At 53.4% G+C, this 7,534-nt stretch overlaps 1 protein-coding gene across 2 annotated transcripts in view; it reads left to right on the forward strand.

Moving 5' to 3' along the window:
- ITPKB (inositol-trisphosphate 3-kinase B) overlaps positions 1–7,534 on the forward strand; it is an 87,137-nt gene that overhangs the window by 23,187 nt on the left and 56,416 nt on the right. The window lies entirely within an intron of this gene.

The following is a 7,534-nucleotide window of genomic DNA, read 5'->3' on the forward strand; positions in this document are numbered from 1 at the left end:
GGGCTGGGACTGTGCCCGTGGTGGCCGGGAGGGTGGGGATCCGGACTGCTGTGGACCTCACCAGGGCCCCCCAGTTCCCAGCAAGAGACTCAGGCTCTGAGAAGGGGTGGCAGGAAGGTGGTTCACCCCGCTCTTACCCCGGGCTTCGAGGTCTCCGGAAGACACAGGTACTAAATATAAAACCACGACGACTGTCTCACTCTTGCTACGTTTCCACCCTGACGGCTTACTGTACATCACCGCAGAAATTTCCTGAAGCCCTTCTCCCAGGCCCCTGGAGCCAGGCCAGGGACACTTGCTGTGAGAGACTGAACATCCCCCCCACCGCCCCCAGGAAGGCCTGTCTCAGAGCTTGCTTGGGAAGAGGGAGGGGAACTAAGGGTTTCTAGAAAAACACCACCCTCACACGAGGAAACTCCTGGTAACTGATTTGGGGGAACAGCGTGGCCCCAGACTGCAGTGAAACCCCATCCTTCCCCTTCTTATCTCTGGGTTAAGGGTAGAAAGGGGGATGTGGCAGATGCCCTGGTAGGTTCAGCTCAGCCCTCAAAGAGATGATGGACAGTAGGCCTGAGGGATTTCTGTTGGCACCTGTCACCTTCCTGACAAGCAAGAGGAGGTCCCGATGGGTAGGTCTCCGTAAGCTCCAGTGACTTGGAACTTCCCTGTGCAGTTCTTCCAAGTGGGGCCATTATTGGCCTTTTGGGCGGGAGAGCTCTTTATTTGGGACTCCCCAGCACCTGCAGGTCATAACCCCTCGGCCAGCATGCCCCCCTCCCCGCACTTCCAGACACCCTCTCGGGCCCGGACAGGGGGTTTCTGGTTAGCAGCCCCTGCAAGGAATTCTTTACTTCGGCAGAATCTCGAGAGGATTTCAGGCAGAGTTAAGGGACTTGAGGGGGTGATGTCAGACTGAAAAATGTCTTGTCACCTTGGACAAGGTGTTGGCCTGATTTTTTTAAACGATGAAGTTACATTTTTCGTTCTGTTATGAGCACTGGGCACCACAAGTTCACTGGAGAATGTTTTGTACGGGTTTACTTTTCTTTCCTTCTTCTGTCTTCACGAGCACGGTCATGTCCGGGCTGCTTCCCGGGTGTGTGACCCACGCAGGGCAGGCCCCTCGAGTCCAGGGCCAAACCTTTGGAGTTTAATGCTGTGCGGTCACCGTCTTAAAAATTTTTTTTCTAAGATTTATTTATTTGATAGAGAGAGAGCACAAGCAGGGTGGGGGGGCAGAGGGAGAGGGAGAAGCAGACTCCCCGCTGAGCAGGGAGCCTGACGTGGGACTCAATCCCAGGACCTGAGATCATGACCTGAGCTGAAGGCAGATGTTTAACCCACTGAGCCACCCAGGGGCCCCTTGAAATTCGTAATAATTCTGTCTTTGAGTGTGTGTTTTGTAAATCAAGTCCAGCGGCACAATGGAGCAGGAGGGCCCTGGGCTCGGGCCCCACCTGGCCCCCCTCTCCCCACCCCCAAGCAGCTGCTGACGCCTCACTAGGGGCCTGGCTGAGGGCTCCGGGAGGCCCTGCTGTTGGTGTCCCAGGTGGGGTGCACCGGTCTGCCTCACCCCCGGCTGGTGGAGCCACAGAATAAGCCCCCACCCCCTCCCGGTCACGTCACTCCCAATCCAGGTTGCCAGCAGGGGAAAGCCCTGCCTCGGGCCAGGGTCACGGGGTGAGGCCCCTGGATCCCCTGAGGGTCTGCATTTGCCAGAAGACACCAAATGGCAAAGAAGCAACGCTATCAGGGCGAGCGAGAGACTGCAGGAGAAAGATTTCTGTTTGATTGCCCCTCGTGGACCTTTCTCCTCCTGGTTTCCTACTTTTTTGAACCAGAAGTGACGCATTTTCTCGTCGCCCAGAACTCGTTCTCACCCCTGGTGTCTGGTTAGTTTCCCCTGCGTCTCTGGGCTGAACAAAGGCAAGCGACTACAGGGGATCACGGCCACCCTAGGAGAGTCCCTCCTATCCTTCTGAAGGCCGGGTGGCCAGCGCCCCAGCCCAAGCTGCCTACCTGGCCACACCTGTGGGCCCGGCACTTTCTCCAGAGGCCCGCGAGCCAGCGGCCAGAGAGGGGCAGGGACAGGGCTTAGCTGCATTTTGGGGCCAGGCGGTCCTGACTCTTCCATAGTCCGTGAGCTGCTTCTTCGCAAGTACTTGCTATGGACCCGCTCTGGGCTGTGGCGGGCGCTGGGCAGGACGCCGCAGGGAGCCCAGACTGGACCAGAAAGCAAGGTTCTCGGGAATGAGGCCCGGCTCGCGGGCAGGCTCCATTAAGGGATTGTTCGTGAGCAGGTGGCTAGTGCCACATCAAGATGACACGGACTTTGTCCTTGGCCTGGGGGACCATGGAGAAAGGCTGAGCCCAGGGTGACCTCAGGTAAGGTGCATCTATAGTCGGGGGACAGGCGAGCCCCCCCCCCCCACTGCTGCACCCTGTGGCTCGTGCATAGTCTCTGGGGCTTCGTATTTAGACAGGGTAGGGTCAGGGAAACATCACGTCTTCTGCTTCGTGTAAGACATTCTTGGGGGGCCACTGGATGTCAGGTGCACCATTTCCAAACCTCCCAGGGCCCCAGGGATGCCCATCTCCTTTCACATTTCCAGCGTCATCGATCACTTCCTGTTTATTGCTGTAAAATGCATCCCAGCCCTTCCGACACATTGGAGACCCCGTGAGGCCACACACACGTCCAGGACAGCCCGGAAGCTGAGGGGGCAGAGAGGCCTTTGTCCCTAGGAGGATACCCGGAAGAGAGGAGTGACGGCTGGAGCAGCGGCACAGAAGCATCCCGTACGGGACACATTTGTACCAAGAAGTGCCTCTTCGTTCATGTGCAATTCAGACTCACCCGGGTCCTGTGCTCTCTCCAGCAGCCCTGCTCTGGAGGGCGGCTGTCACAGCCTTTGTGAAAGGTGTGGCCCTAAGTCTGGGAGCGCTGGGGGCCGAGAGGTGCCCGATGAAGGGGCCAGCCTTCCGGGGCCCTGCTGCCCAGTGCTGTCACCAACTTGCTGCACCATGTGGGGAAGTCCTTAGGTCAATACAGCGGGGACATACGGTGCCTTCTCGTCTTCCACCTCCCCTTGGCTCTCCCCCAGGATGGGACCAGACAACGGGTCCTGGCAGAACCCATAAGGCCCAGCGACTTGAGGGGCCCACTTAGGATCCCTGCCTCGTTCGTGCAGATGCGCTCAGCTGCACAGAACAGAAAACCGCAGCTCTGCCGTCTTGAACAACAAAGAAAACATGTTATTCCATCTTCGTGAGTCAGTCCCAGCAGATTTACTCCAGCGCCGGGTAACTCAGTGGCGCTCGGAGTCACTCAGGGGCCCATGTCCTTTGCGTCAGCTCCTCTCGGGGTCGCAAGATGGCCACTGCGGGTCCAGGTGTCTGTCCCGTGGAGCAAGTGGAGGGGACAGCCCTTCCTCGTGTCTCACCGTCTTTCTCCGAAGACCCCCCCGCCCCCCCAGCAGACATCCCTGTGTCTCGCCAACCAGAATGTGTCACATGCTTGTGCCCAAGTCAGCCTCGGGCGGGAGAGTGACTCAAGACCGTTAGCCCTGAACAGTAGCTGGGCACACACATTTTGCTGAGTTCCCTCGGGGAAGATAGAGGTGCGCAAACAGTATCAGATCCGTCCCTCCGTCCCCCTCCTCATCCTAGAAGGGGTTTGAGGCCGCATTGATTCTTTTTTTCTTCCATTCTTTTTGATTTTTTAACATAAACTCAGATGTGACTGAGAGAGAAGCTAATGATAACCGTGACCAGGGGAACGATTTAACTCCTTCCACGTGTACTTGGGTCTTTGATCAGCTGCCTGACTTTGTTGTACGTGATTGTAATCCGATTGTACTCGCTTTTTCTTTTTGATTTTTTTTTTTAAAGATTTTATTTATTTATTTGACAGAGATAGAGACAGCCAGCGAGAGAGGGAACACAAGCAGGGGGAGTGGGAGAAGAAGAAGCAGGCTCCCAGCAGAGGAGCCTGATGTGGGGCTCGATCCCATAACGCCGGGATCACGCCCTGAGCCGAAGGCAGACGCTTAACCGCTATGCCACCCAGGCGCCCCTTTCTTTTTGATTTTATCATTTTAATGCCCACTCACATTGTCTTCTTCGTGAGTTGACATAGGTTATCTGCTTGTGATTTTCGGTTGAGTATAATATTATATAGCAATAATAGCACTGAACTTTTATTTATTTTTGAATATTTTATTTACTTATTTTTTTGAGAGAGAGAGCGAGTGTGTGGGGGGTGCCAGAGGGACAGGGAGAGACAGAGAGGATCTTAAGCAGGCTCCACGTTCAACGCGGAGCCCAACATAGGGCTCGATCCCATGACCCTGAGATCATGACCTGAGCCAAAGTCAAGAGTCAGACGCTTAACCGACTGAGCCACCCAGGCACCCCAGCATCAAACTTTTACCAAGTATTTATGTGCCAGGCACAGTTCTGAGTGTTGTATACGGATTACTTTTCCTAAATCTCATAGCCACCCATTTTCAGAGGAGGCCAACGAGTATCCAGAAACGTGATGCCGTCTGATTCCCGAGCCGGGGTTTGAACCTCTGCAGTAGTCACGCCCTCGGCCTCCTGCTCAGGCCTAGCTGTTGCTGTCTGCAGCCGTGAGCATTGCCGCAAAGGCTACCTTTCTCTTCTCCCTGTGGTTACTTCCTTGGGAAGTGTTCCCCTCGGTGATATTGTCCTCAGCGCCCAGGAAGAAGGAGCAGCCGCCTCATCATGTCCCCGTCCTCTCTGGAAAGACTGGACCAATGACGGGGCCGTCCGCAAAGTCTCCGTTTCCTCTGTCACCACTGGCTTTTCTTTGTATCCGCTGCTGTCTGATTGTCCCTTCCAGTTTGAATGTGTAATTCTTCAGTTTTCAAGTGGGACTCTCCATGCTTCCTTATGAGGATGGCCTCTGATTACTCCTGTGTAAACTCCTGCGCTCCCCATCAAGGGCCTGTCTGCCCGCGGTAGTGATGGCGTGAGTTGCTTGCATTTTTATATAGCGAGCTCTCAGTTGCTGTTTACAAATATTTTTCTGTTCTGTGGTTTGCTCTTAAAATCCTACTTGATTGGTGGCAGTGTTTCATTCTGACTTAGTATAATAGATTTTTGTTGCCCCTTGTGAAATTGGGTCTTAACGACGCTGGCCTGAAAGTAGGGACAAGCTGGTGTTTGAGGGAGATGGTTTTGACTAATGGTTCTTAGGCAGCCACCCTTTGGGATGGGTTCTTAGAGGACTGGACTGGGCCTCGCCCTCAGAAGGGGTTTTCTCAAAAACCCCTTTTTGAATTCCCAGGAAGCACTGGGCTCAGAGCAGGTGCCTGGCTGTTAACTAGCTGGCTGCCGGCCATATCCCGCCACCCCCGTCTCCTGGCCATCTGTACACCCTGGCAGCGGAGTAGCGAGCGACACACCCAGGCCCAGAAAGCCAGACAGAGTGGCGGCTGGAAACTTCTTGGAATCCTTGTAATTAGTAAGGGAAAAGGCCTGTTAGCTCATGTGGTGTCCTCCTCCTCCCACAGGCCCCAACCAGCTTTAGAAGATGACATATAATTTGCTGGGTCACCTGGAGCCTCATCTGAGCTTTCTGGGTCTCCTCTGTGAAACCCAAGAGCTAGACCAGATCAGTGGTTTTTAACCCCCTTCGGGTCTTGTGTCATTTTGGAAGGTGGTTGAGAGTGGTGTACCCTCCCCACTAGAGAAATGCATACTTCACAAACCATTCTGCGGGCTTCTGGAGGACATCCGTGGCTGAAAGCTCATCTCAACTCCAGCTACAGTCTGTAGGCTTAGAACCCAAAGACTTGTTGATCTCTGAGCTCCCTTTCAGCAAGTTCTAGAAAGTTTCCAGGCAAGGAACCTAGGGACGGAAGTCCGGGAAAGGGAGCTACTGGTATTTTCTTGGAGGAAACACCTGTCCAGCCTTCAAAGGGTTTCTCTATCAGGTATTTCTTACTTGTTTGCTCTTTATTATTTTTCAGGGTTTGAATTCAACTTTGTGATAGCCGCGTTCTATCCCTTCACTGACTCTTCAAAAATTTTGTACTACCTCTGACTGAAACTATTGAAATCTTTCAGGTTTGTGGGGCAGGGGGTGGCTTGTGAATGCTTTCTGACCTTCGAAGCACAGGAACGGGGAAAGGGAACATCTACCCAAATGCCCCTAGCAACTCCCAGCCACTATCAGCCTTAGCCCTCAACCGCTTGGAACAAGAGAGAACAGGCCGGTAGGGTGACGTTTTGTGAGTAAATGGGTGCTTGGGAGTTGGGAGAGAGGGCGGGAAATCTCTTCTGGTTGAACAGAGTGCTTTCCCAGCACCTCTGGGCTTGGTTAAGAGGCTTTGCTTCAATTCCAGGGACTTTTCAAATTCCTGAAATGACCTGTTTGAGAGGGAGCTGCAAGGAGCGGCTCCAAGATCTGTTCTCAGGGTCAAGAGAAACCATAGTTTCACGGTAGCTGGAGGGGAGATGCCCGCAGCCTCCATCGTTGAGGCCAGCAGCCTCCTGGAATGGGGTGGAGGCAGTCACAGAGACAGGTCTGTCTGGTCGGAGGCTGGAAGGGAGTGTGCACATAGGCGCGGAGGCACTTCTGATATTTGGATTTCACTCAGGACGTTGAGGACAGGGGAGGCAGGAGGGAGAGAATCAGAGTCGTGAACCCCAATTTTACCTTTCTGAAATCTCTACCCTCCCTCTCACTGCCAGGATGTTTTTGTAAAACGTGAGGCGAGAGATCAAGGAATTAGCTCCTAAATCTAAGGCATTTTGGGATGGTTCTGCTGTGTGGAGAGTGACCCTGCGTGCAGGAAATCTATGATCTGCCTTTACTGTAGTGACTGGCGCTGTTCTGTTTCTCTGAACATGCAACACCTTGGACCAAGCAGGAGCCATGCTGTGATTCTTTTTAAAGGCACTGCAAACAATCTTGCTAGTAGCTGTCCTTTCCAATTCTAAGTTTTACGAGGCCTTTGTTTCACAGCGCAGAAGGAGCCTACCACTTTCAGAAAGTGTATTCCAGCTCCAGGTTTCAAATGAAGTTGAAACTGTGCATGGAAGTCACAGTCTGTCCCCTGTGGCCTGCGGAGGCCAAGGCCCTCACTCCGGCCTGGGCACTGCGCTACTGACCGTCCATCCCGAATGTTTAAGTAGCGCACGGTCGCTGACAAAAAAGGCTGGCGGTAATGTTGCCAGAAGGTTGCACTGCTTTGTTTCAAGCCAGTGTAAGCTCTTCCCGGGTCCTGTTCAACTCCAGGACATTTGTCACAGTCTTTCTGTTTGTTTCTCCAGAGTGACACAATGTTGCATTCCCCAGAAAACCAACCAGGAAGACTAATTTCATTCAAATTTCATAACGACCGAGGGGAAAAAAAACTAGCTGGATTTTTTTTCTTCCAGCTTCACACATCTAAGGAAATGCGCACCACTTGGACCAGTTCTGCTGGCTGTTGGGGTGTGGCTACCCTAGATGATACAATAATCTTTCAGAGAGTTAACGTATGCGGAGTTAATAATTTGTCGT

Source organism: Ursus maritimus, unplaced genomic scaffold (genome assembly GCF_017311325.1).
Source record: "Ursus maritimus isolate PB19 unplaced genomic scaffold, ASM1731132v1 scaffold_2, whole genome shotgun sequence".
In the NCBI taxonomy this organism is placed as follows: Eukaryota; Metazoa; Chordata; class Mammalia; order Carnivora; family Ursidae; genus Ursus; species Ursus maritimus.